Raw genomic sequence first — 13024 nt, 5'->3', positions numbered from 1 at the left:
CTAAAACCCATGGGTTAGGGTTAGTATGGGTTTAACTATCCGTGAAACAGAAGAAAATCCATAGGTGCAATAGCATACAGGTGCAATTGCCATGGGTTCAAATGTACGTGGGTTCAAATGTAATGGAACCGTCATAAGCATGCATTGCAATAATAATAATAAATGAATTTTAGTGATACTATACTCAAATATAGTACAGTAAAATTTCCTTTCCACAAACAGCGAAATTTCTCTCAGTGAAACGCTACTCTAAGACATGTAACTCATTCCATGAAGCCAAACCCGGTTATACACTATATCAGTTTTATTTCGTTGACGACCCATCAGAATCCCACTCCCTGAAACGCTGCTTCAAGTTTGAAACGTATAGCTCATTCCATATAGCTAAACTCGATTATACAATATACCGTATTTCCTGGCGAATAAGTCGCTTTTCTAGACCCAAATTTTTGGCTTGACTTTGGGGGGGTCGTCTTATTAGGCGGGTATGGTAATTTTCAATTTTTTGGTGTCCCCTTATAATGTATTAGGTAATGTTCTTTTATGGTGGACACAATTGGGAGTTGAACACAATTAGATTAAAATAGAAAGACAGTTTGAATTCCCGTAGTTATTATGGATTGAATATTACGCTACAAGAAAACGTCATTATAGGCTATTTTACCCATTGCGCAAACGCGGCGACCGCATTGCATGGTAATTTGAGATTCCGATGTTGATGCGATTTCACTACCCCGACTTATTGGCAGGTTTTATGCGAAAACCAGGCTTGAAAACAGGCCTCGTCCTATTGACCGGGTAGACTTTTCGTCGGGAAATACGGTACTAGTTTATTCTGTTAATTAACGACAACATCGAAATTCCACTCCACGAAATGCTGTTTTAAGGCATATTTTAACTCATTCCAATTGAATTTGAATAAAACATACTTTTGCCTTACTATCTGTTATTTGTAGCTTATTGTTAGCTAGTTATTTTTGAGGTGGGCCACGAGATTCGCGGCTTAAAAATTTTGAGAACCACTGTGCTAAAGAGTATTTCCTCATGTTTTTTCACTTATAATCCTGTATTACCAAAATCTTACACTAGTCTAGTTTTATTTCGTTTACGACTTCTCAGTCTCACCGTGTCGCTTGTGTAAACAGACTCTGTCACCAGACCAGACTATGCCGAACCCCGCACCTATTGTATCAATATCCAACAGTTCTCTGAAGTAACCGAGTCACGTTCAAATAACAGTTGGCGATAATAATAGCTTCCATTTATATAACTCAAACGATATATATACAGGGTGATTGAAAAGTAACTCCCTATTTTAAAATAAATACAATTTATTCAAATGCTATATCATGTTTCATGTTTCTAAATTTATGTGTATATATTACTTAATATATGGCAATTTAATTTATGTTCTTGTTTTCCTTTCAGATTTGTTTAAATATTGTTCAATTTCAATCTTTTCAAATTTATTTTATTTCAAAACCCTACAAAAATGGCTGGACGTCTTACTCTACAGGAACGTGCCCAGATAGCCGCGCGTTATGAAGTTTGGGGATGCATTGTTCAAGTGCAAAGATGGTGGAGAACTATTAAGGGAAAACATGCCCAAATTGACCCGAAGACGATCAAGAATTGTCATAAAAAACTTATGACCACAGGATCTGTGGCTGATACTCAAAGAAGCGGTCGTCCTTCCAAATCCAGATAAGTCAATTCGTCAAGCAACAAGAGAAAGTGGGCTCTCCTTTCATTGTGTACGTAATGTGCTAAAAAACGAGCTTAAATGGCGTGCTTGGAAGCCGCATTACTGTCAAGCACTCTCTGCAGAAGACTTTGACATTCGTATGGAGTTTGGTGAAATAATGTTGGCTTGGTTTAGAGATTGGCCCAACCTTTTTAAAAATATTCTATGGAGTGATGAAGCTGTATTCCACATAGGTGGATTTGTGAACCGTCATAACTGCCACTACTGGGCGGAAGAAGTTCCTCGTGTTACCTGTGAAAAAATGCAAAATCGATCCAAAGTAACGGTATGGTGTGGAATTACTTTTGATAGGATTGTGGGTCCCTTCATTCTTCGCGATACCATGAATGCCGAAAGGTACCTCGCTATGTTGAAAGATGAAATTTGGCCAATTATCAGTGCTTGGGAAAATATTGAAGATTTGATTTTCATGCAAGATGGAGCTCCTCCACACTTTGCTATTGTTGTTCGTGAATGGCTAAATGCTCAATTTCCTGGAAGATGGATGGGTCGTCGCGGTTCGCACGAATGGCCTGCCAGAAGTCCTGACTTAACACCCTGCGACTTTTTTCTCTGGGGTTGGCTGAAAGAGGAAGTCTACTCAACCAAACCAAGAAATTTGGAAGAACTTGAGGGGCGAATACGTGAAGTTATGACTTCCATCCCGCAAGAGTTTCTTGCGAAATCAGTTGATGCGATTCCTGGTCGACTTGAGAAGCTGGTGGCAAATAAAGGCGCCCATATTGAATTTTAAATAAAAGCCCATGCATTATACTTCCTTCTCATATTCATTAATTGTAGAAATTATATTTTAAAAATAAACTATAGTTTTTTTAAAATAGGGAGTTACTTTTCAATAAGCCCATGCATTATACTTCCTTCTCATATTCATTAATTGTAGAAATTATATTTTAAAAATAAACTATAGTTTTTTTAAAATAGGGAGTTACCTTTCAATCACCCTGTATATATATATAGCTCCGAATAGGGCTCTGCTCAACCAAACATTATCAAAGACGTGAACAATTGCGTGACAGGCAATGACAGACCGGGAAAATTCAAGTCACTAAAAAACAAAATTTCATAATTACGAAAAAAAAAAAAATGAATTGACACCGAAAGGTTGTGAGACGTGAATAAATATTGTTCTAAAGGAAACACAGCAAGGTGATGAAATGGGAAGTTTAAAATGTCTTTTCCTTGTTTATACTTCGCCGCCATAGATTTGTCTATTCCTACTACAATAATATTTAAAGTATTAAAAAGAATAAATTTCGAAAATCATTTCTTTGGGAGACGCGATGACCTTGCAAGTCAAGGACTGACTGTTTCGGCGTCACAATGCGAATATCATGCCTATCCTGACCCAATGTGTAATAAATGAGCGTAGGTAATCTCGAACCGGAAAAGTTTCTGCCCGTCAAAACGATAGTAACTCCTTAGACATCGTTGGATCTCATCAATGACCCCTTGTACAGGGCTTTGTTCAGAGCGAATAAGAGTCGTTTATAGAAAAATTCGACAAATTGCTTGAAATTGTCATCTATTCTATTATTACCTAAAATGCCACCGAAAGACATTGGAGCATATCTGGCCAGAATGAGGTAACTCAAAAGCACACGCACCGATGCTGTTTTTATGCCTCAACGATTCCGGGAAAAATCTAAGCGGACTAAACATCGATCTGGTTGAAATTACTAACACCGATTATTTCGTAAATGCCACCGGTAATCAATGAGACATGACTTGGCAGAATAATGTTGTTGAAAAGGATATGCGCCGATGCTGCTTCCTCAATGTCTCAACGATTCAGCTTATAATGATATTCGAATATTTTGTAAATATTGCTAATAGTCATTAAAGCGTGACTTGTCAGAAGACTCGATATTTAAAACCATAGACATCGATGCTGCAATCATGCTTCAACGATTCCCGGGTGGTAAGAAAGCTGACAACAAAACATTTGAAGACGTTATACTATAATCAAAAGAAGGCAGACTAATATACTTGCTATTTCGTGGTGAGAGATTTTATGTCATTCTTATTTATATTCTTAAGTAGGCACTGTCTTATCAGCTTTCCTTTCCCCAAGATGAAATTATAACCTCATCAAACACATTTCAAATCTGCCTGTATATTTCGAGCAATTCTTTATGACATTAAGTGCGACTAACCGGGCGATACTTCACGTCTTGAGCCATTCCAGGGTGGTCAAGCTAAACCAACACTCAACATGGAAACAAAAGGTGATTCCATGTTCATCAATCTATGTCGCCTCGGCTTCTTTGAAATTCTGGTTGAGACAAAAATCTCGTTTGTAGCATAAGCGTAGCCAGGTGCACCCCCTCAAAAACAAAATTGTGCGCTTGTATACTTCCACCCCTCCGAAAATTTAAATTTAGGCATCTTAACACTTTTTTGGCTTGTAGTGTGGTACAGTAAACAATGCAATAAAATGGTCCATGACCAAATTAGTCCTTGCGTATATTTGTCAAGTTGAAATTACAAACTTTTGTTCAATATCAGCCATACATTTTTCTTGGAACGTAATATGTAGTATGTGTACCAGGCTAGGGTTAAGTGACTTCCGTGGTATTTGTACCTGAAATAGGGCCTAACCTGGTACGCATAATACGTTCCGGTGTCCGCCATCTTGGTTCACATACTTTGGGAATGCCTTTTCCTGAGGCCTACTGTACAGGTCCAATGAAATCTTCAAACCCTTTCAAATATCCTCGAATTGAAAACACTGCTTTAAATTGCATTAAAGTCTCACACCGTTATATCTCACAGCCCACAATTCCCTTTCTTGTCTCACTTATGTAACCGCGGGCACGTTCAGCACTCGTGAAAACCCTTGAAATCCCACAAACAACCCATAATACAGGCTAAGCGTTTGAAAACCAATAAAAGTTCTTTCAATTTAAGAATAAACACGATCGACTAGCAATAACTTAGGCCAGGTCTGATCCGACTATAAAGCAAAACTGAATGGCAGGATTTATCATCGATCCACGCTTAATTCAAAGTAATTTTCAAAAAAAATTTCGCGTGCTTCGAGTGTTCTTGTTGGCGTATGAACAAATACAGATGTCGTAAATTGTCATTGTTTCTAAATTATTTGTGTAGTTGTTTCATCACAAACAAACCATTGTTCTGCCACAATGATAAACAAACCAAGTTTGCACTTGCAGACGACTCTTATTGAGCTGTTACGCAACAAATTGGGGTGCCCTCGAAGTATGTGCACCAAGAAGGTGCACAACCTGAACATAACATGTGTACCAGGTTAGATGCAAGGTTGTGCGCCATCTTGGTGCACATACTTCCGAAGCTCCAATTTTTGAACGTGAATGTCGTTACTTTCTTAGCATTTAATCTGGTTACTAGGCACTGGCAAGGGTTGGGGGCGACATGGAGTGGTGGTTTTCAATCTTTATGGTGGGGTAATACCTCGATATAACATTCCAGAGACTCGGGGAATCCCTATGCAATAGTTTAATTGTTTTTATTGTCTAAATTGCACAAAATATAAATATTTATAAAAGCAAACCTGATACTGGCAAAACAAAATGATCTTTCAATTTTAGTTGAACAAAATATATTGATATAGACTCAAGGAATTTGTATGAAAACTTACGGAACTCTTGGACTGTACTGGCGGAACCTCAGTTGAAAACCACTGGTATGTGGCCTCGCTTTAAGCGGAAAGAGTGGATAAGCGTCGTATATAAAGAAATACGGATGCCACTTTGATAGGCAATCTCGCCTTGCTCAACTAATTGACACTTTGGTATGCGTTTATTCTCACAAAGATTTTCTCATAGATTTCAGTTTTAAGCTCTGTAATCACTGGGTTGGGGGTAGTGTTCCTCAACTTATGGGTCGTGACCCAAAACTGGGTCGTCGAAGATCCTCTTGGGTCGCCTGACAAATATTTTTGTTGTGAATTTTGTACGTGGGAAATATCACAGCATTACAACTTAGCAGCATCTATTTTACTCAAGTGAACCCATGCTTTTCAAAAACTCGCTGATGCCAAACAAGTGCAACTTACTAACTACAATTTTTTATGTTGAAATGGATATTATGTAAAAATGACTGTTTTGTAGTAGCCATTCAATTTCGCGGCCATAAAATCAGTATGCATGTATCAGTTCAGTATGCGAGATTATTCTTGGGTTGGGTCGAGAATTTATTTTTTTAATTTGGGTCGTTTGAAAAAAGCTTGAGACCCACTGGGTTAAGGTAAAGGTCATACTAAAATCACATACTTACACTCGTTCACTAAGGATATTTGATGTGTCTAATTTATATGGAAAGTTTTGCAGATTCTCTAAAAGAAGGCCTATGGACATGCAATGCATGCGGCCACATTGGGTTCCGCACTTCCATAGAAACTGATTTGGGGTGTAAATATACGCTGGGTTTCTATGGTCAACTTTTATAAATTATAATCTTTACCTTCTAATTCTAACCCTTGACCCCTATAAAATTCATTCCGTGCTTCACCGTTGCAACAAGAGAGCTGTGCTCAAATATATGGACACGTCACAAGGTGTTGCTATTTTTTATTCTGACACATAAAAAACGAATCTCTTGAAGTTCACAGAAATTTTTGAAATAAGTAAAAGTAATAGCCTTCTGGCAAAAAAAAACAATCTTTACCACTGAAAATTTCAAAGCAATTGGTCTAGTATTTGAAGAAAAAAGCGATTTCATCATGACGAAAGAGAATATTAATATTAATACTAACAAGAACAACAACATAATATTGAAACGATCGTTATGTACACTGACGTGCCAAAAAATCATTCAACCACGTGTCGCCCGCGGGTACTGATTGCTAACACACTATAGCAGCCTTTTCGGTACTAATTTTCATTAGTGTAACTAAACTATAGCTCCTCGGTAGGCATAATAACAATTAACATACTTGATAAAACGTACTTGATTTATAAGTAATTTTTAGAAACTCAACTGAAGACTTACAAACAAATAACACGTAAAATCACGGAAACGAGGCAATGTTTACAACCATGCCATTTTTGAAATGAATAAAACTAATAAAAAGCCTTCTAGCGACAACAATTTTTCACAACTGAAAATTTCACCCCTGACCAATGCAATTAGTCATTTCGTGTCCAATAATGACCATTGTACATATTTTTTACGATGTCTATCTGAACAAGATATTGATGATATTGTTGTCTTGCTGCCAGTGCACATTTTACTACAAAATATCGCTATGGCTTAGCGGTTGAATAACTATTTAGCCATCTTAGTTAAAACTCTTCGGTTCGAATTCCATACTTATCACCCATGGTAAAATAAATTGAGCAGCAACGCTGAAACGGAAAGATTACGGTTCTACCTGAAACAGTATCCCCTTACATGTAAGTGGCAGCTTGTACAGAGCCTTATTCGGAGTGAAATCCGCATAAAACGTAAATGCCAATACAGTACTCCCCGTAACACCATAGACTATGGTAACAACTATCCATATCGCTTGAGAATTTCATATCTGTTATGAGTAAACAAACTATACTAAACTGACAATGGAATCTACTGTTACGTTTACACAATCCAACTTATGACGGAATAATACTCTATTTGTTATCAAACAATCATGTTGGTCATTTAACGACAGTGGTCAATGGATACACTCTTCTACCAGAGAAGTTACGTCACGGTACTTCGATCGTTTTGACAAATTGTTTGGGTTGGTATGGCTGTGATAAAAAACGGTTTTCTGCGCACATAATGGAACAACTTAAAGACGGAACGCGTCACTATTTTTTCAAGTTCAATCTGCGTCTGCGGAACCTCATATTTCACCAAATATATTTTTGGTGCTACTTTAGCGTAAGGTCTGGCGCACTTCAGCATGGGGTTTACCCTCGTATTATCTCTACACGCGGTAGATCTGACGCTTAATTATCATCGAAGTTTCTGTGTTGTTTTAATCCACCTTATGCCGTCGCTTTTGTCCATCTACAATTTTAGCAAACTCTGTCCAACTGACAGTTTGAAATTTTAGGGGGAAGGGGTTATTGGGTGTAGGGAAATCATTGCACGATGCCCAGTATCTGCTGACGCCTGGAACATAAACGAGCCGCTAATTATCACGACATCCCAGAAACAGGTTCGCGCGAACTCGCTGAATTTTACCACTGGTGCTATAAGAGCTGAAGTTCCTCCAGAATTTTTGCAGTTTTATTTTATTAACACTTCAATCCGCCACGCTTGCCCGCCCATCTTTCAGCTACAAATGCCGTAGCTGTAAAATAACTTTTGAGTTATTTGTTTGATTTATACCCGAATTTCGGAACCGCACCTACAGACCGGCAAATAACTTGCGCACCACAACGAAAACGAGCTAATGTTCACAACCATGCTTGCAAATCTGTTTTAATGACGAGTGCCTGTACGTCACGATTGGCATCTAGCTGATTGTTCAATGTTACGGAAGTCAAAAGTCATTCATTCATTGCAATCCCCTCTTCTAAGACAGAACGTTTTACGAAAGAGTTTCTTAAATTAGGGCTAGACCAGGGTGGTCCAAACCCAGGCCCGCGGGCCAGATGTGGCCCGCCGTTTCATTATCTGTGGCCCGCGTCACATTCGGAGAGGAATTAAAAATCGCATTTTGTGTTGTTTCGTCATAAAATTAACCAGAATATCTTCTGACATATGGTTGCATCCCTAATGTCACTGAATTGACTAGTGCTATGGCTTGCTGAGGCAACTAGCGAAGTTAAATGGGTAAAGTTCTTGGCACTATTGTGGCCCGCGAACAATGCAAAAATAATTTTGTGGCCCGCGGAGTTGCCAATCTTGGACCAGCCCGGGCTAGACCCTCCGCCCTCCACGGGGCGATTCTCTGGGGCCGATAGTTTTAATGTAATTTCAAAAATTAGTTTCTAAAAAATACTTCAATAGACTTGGTTTAAAATTAGTTATCTGACAGGTGGTTAAATTTAGGATTATGATCACATAAACACGGGTTGTAAGCGCCAACTCGCGGAAAGAATCTTAAAATAAACGTAAGTAATAAAGACTCGCAGAATAATCTAAAATTTATTGATCGAACACAGAGATTCGTTTTATCATATGAGACCTTTTCTGTTGATACTGATATGTGCAACAAACGAGAGAAATGCTCAAATATCTGGACATGAGGGTCTGGCATCTAACCGCCGTACCAGTAGCAAATCATAGGTTCTTTCCGCGAAAGAAATCCATGGCCCGCGAGATATTCGTTTACTTACTAAACTACTGAATATTTTTAAATAAAAGCTGCAAATACTCACGAGTATGCTTCTCACCTGAGCATTCTCAACAGTTATTAAAGACTTCTTTGGACAGCCTGTTTCCAGTGTCCCTCCTGATGTAAGATTTCGGTATTTCAAAAACATCACAGCTTCTACATATTAGTACGCTCTTGTCTAAGGTCTATTTCAGAGCGAGTTATGATAAATCACACTACACCCGACCTAACACTATCTAAGAACTTCTCTACACTTTAAGTTTCTACACTAAATAATTCTCCTGATTTTACCTCTAGGAAAGCTGAAAGCTAAGTTAACTATGTTACAATCTAACAAAGATAGGCTACATATACAAACAACTTAGGCATGCCCGACCCAAGCATGATTTCTGGTTTCTAACACTCGCATATCATTGTATCGTTCGTTTATTGTGTAACAATAGTTCTCATGTTACATCATAATACATTTGTATAAATACTATGATGCGTCACAATACATATGTATATAATTAAAAATTGTCGTCTTTGTTTACGGCACAAACGACATTACAAAAGAAATGGTTGATTATGACCAACTTATCACCTTTTCTCTCTCCGAAGATAAAAAATCATAGATATAGATTTTTATTACGGCTATAAACATCTTTCGCTCCGAACAAGGCCGAGTACAGTCAGCCACTGATATCTAACGGTATGTGAGGAGCGCTATTTATTCATTTTAGTCTCATCTCGAAAAATCCTTGTCGCTAGTTGACACTATTGGCCTCCGTTTCCGCGATAGGCTGCCCTTTAAAAATTAAAAAAGTGAGTTGTCATAATTAGGGCTGGGAATTTCAGGAAAAACAATGTAACTGGTTAAAATTAACTGGTTAACCGCGGCGTAGCGCTTCACGTAATAATTTATAATTTTAGCTTGTTACGTCACAATGGTTACAAAGAACTTTCGCTTGATCTTATCCCGGTATCGCTCAAAATTATTCACGAATCAAGATAGTTTGATGATCGCTCTGCTGCAAGAGATATGCAGCGTGGTTCGAACATATGGTAGTATTTTAGTAAAACCAGATTCCGTTATTAAATGTCATTTATGTGATTAATTTTTAGTGATCGATTTGCAAATTCTACTTTGAGATCTCATAAAGAAAAACAGCATCAACTGCGCACTTGTTGGATGACATTGAATATACGATTTTGCAATAAAACTTATGATTGAACTTATCATTGTCAAATTTTGCATACTCAGCAATCTTGGTACTTCAAATTATTTTTCACATTTATTGAGTCCTTACCAATACAGTTAGTGATATTCTTTTGAACTAAACGCCACAGAAGATAAATGTGTGATGACGTAATCATTTTTGAAGGAATTGTACATTATAAAGATGATTTGTACATGAGATGTCAGTTAACGGTTAAAATAAATCGTAACCGTTAACCATCTAAAATCGGTTAACCGATTAACCAGTCGACCATTTCCAGCCCTAGTCATAATACGATGTCATACCTTGTATTATACATAACAGGGAATGTACTGTCGTCATATAAGAGTTCGGCATATTTTCGTGAGACATATTTTGCTGTCATAAACGAATTTTTCAAATAATAACTAATAAGCAAGCATTTCTTGGATTTAGAAACAATATAAATCTCCTTCATATTACCCGATTTTAGGAAGAGAAGACCCGAACATCGAAAATTTACATTTTAACATTAAAACATACCGTGGGCGAACCTTCTTTAAGAGATAGTTAGAAGCGCCCAGAAAATTTAAAGCTTTCTGGCTTCTTGGGGAAAATTTGACTTGTACAATCACAACTGAAATTCTAAAACTTCTACTCTTGGCCACGAGGAATTCAGAATTTCAAATCCATCCTACGACTCCGGAAAATTGAAAATATCGCCTTGGCATTGGCTACAGTGAACTCCAATTCCACAACTCTGGTTCTAACTAGGGCTGGGGATCTGGAACCAAATAGTAAATTATTCGAATCAATTCAGACAAAAATTTCAAAATGTCGCCATTTTTTAGCAGCCAAAGTTCGAAATGAATTCCCCAATTTTAATATTCAAGCCATATTGTAAGAAAACGCTTTGTAAAATGAATTCGGTGCTCCAGAAGTATGTGTACCAAGATGACGCACAACCTGAACATAGTATGTGTACCAGGCTATGGTTATCAGGTTGTGTGTCATCTGGTACACATATTTCTGGAGCGCCATTAATTCTTTTTGAGTTTACATGCAGATTTTTATCTTAGTTTCGCACCATATTTTTACACAAAATAATTTAGGCAAATATGGTTACGTTTTTTGTTTAAATCTCTGCAACATCTGTTTTGATAACACAAGTTCGGGATACATTTCTATCATTCATGTCAAACTTCGGCTCGACTGCTCTGAACCAGACTATGTTGGCAATAGATTTCAGGTAACGACTAATGCATTGTTGTCGATTTTCATGTTTTCATCGATGGCTAAATCATAAGATGAGATTTTCATATTGAATTCGGAGGAGAAGAAAGTCGATAAGACGGACTAATCATATGGCGAACCACGGTCTATCGTCCAATTACCAGTCTACATAAAATATGAGATTAGTTAGTCAGCTATTATTTATTTTCATATGCATGGACTTAATGATGGAGAAAGCTGTAACCGACCAGCGTTGAATTGAACCACCCAGGAATCCTCTCGCCTCCATGCAGGGTAACCAGGTGCGATGGTAAGCGTATCCGCTCAGCAAGATGTGGCAACCGCCAATAAATGAGACAATGTGATAGACAAAACCAAAAGTAATTTCAATGCGAGATATTCAAAATGAAATTCTATAGTGCGACGCGTCGTATATTTTGCACAAATTAATTTTAGAAAATAAGGTTGCGTGTTTTTTCGAAGTTTCTACAATGCGTGTTTTGATAAGGCAAGTTCGGGATATATTCAAGGTATGATTACGATCGTCTCGATTCTTCTGCCGAGTGGTATTTTGTATGTTTGAGCAATAAAACAGGCGTGGGCAAACTGTGACCCACGGGCCATATGCGCCAATGAACAATGTTTGTCGCTTCAGTAGAAATCGCTGATGAGCGGTTCGATAGCATTGTGCTTGGATTTAAATGTGTTGGTAGGCTATGACAGATTACTTTTTCAGGTTCAATTTCCTTGCCCCACCTCATCATGGTGAAATAAATTGGGGGGGGGGGCAATTGCCGGTTAAATATCGTTAGATATCAATGGCTGCTTGCACAGGGCCTTGTTAGGAGCGAAAGACCTTAACAAGCTTAGTATAATATATAGTCGATCGCTTCAACAGCTTGGTTATTGCGCCCTCTAAAACATTGTGCCGACGTCAATCACCCGGAAATTGCTGTGGCACGGACAACTCTAACAGTGAGTTGTGTGGTTAATTTACTTTTTTTGTTAACAGCTATCATGCGTTGGGAGCATGGATTCTAAAAGTGGGAATAAAGTTTAAGTAGTGTTTATGGTAATTACTCAATAATGAATCAGGCAATGATCACACACACGGGAGCTAGAAATATAGGTGATTGTGCAACCTTTTCGTTCACACTCACACAAACTTTTTTCCATACTTTTAAATATTCTGTATGTCACAAAAATTATCACGTGATTCAGTACTCCGATTTTAAATTTGATTGGCTAACGTCCAGAGGTGGGAAATAATTTTTCCGAGTGGGCCAACTGCAGATAATAGACTTGGTTTCTGGGCCGGACTCTTTGAACTCAATATTATAAAAAAAAAGTTTAATTACAACAGCTACGGCCCAGCGGTTCCTACCCCTTTTTATATCGCGGCACACTAATGAGCACTTTAAATATTCGCGGCACATCGAGTGATTTCCCCATGTTTTTTGTGTAACAAGACATAAGTAGCCATTCAATGCCATATGCTAGATGAACAAGTAACTTCATTAGTCACTATCAGTTGAAAATTACTTGTTGAAAGCCGTGCTTGTTATTTATTTCTCGGGAATTCTAACACCTAATTAACAA

The 13024-nt window shown here is 37.9% G+C and overlaps 1 protein-coding gene across 1 annotated transcript in view; it reads left to right on the top strand.

Moving 5' to 3' along the window:
* Positions 1 to 13024, top strand: part of LOC120347599 (CUB and sushi domain-containing protein 2-like) — a 234000-nt gene that overhangs the window by 17386 nt on the left and 203590 nt on the right. The gene's annotated exons all lie outside the window — the stretch shown is intronic.

The sequence above is a fragment of the Styela clava genome, chromosome 11 (genome assembly GCF_964204865.1).
Source record: "Styela clava chromosome 11, kaStyClav1.hap1.2, whole genome shotgun sequence".
Classification (NCBI taxonomy): domain Eukaryota; kingdom Metazoa; phylum Chordata; class Ascidiacea; order Stolidobranchia; family Styelidae; genus Styela; species Styela clava.
Note: the sequence above shows the minus strand (reverse complement) of the source record. Positions and strands in the feature narration are given on the sequence as shown.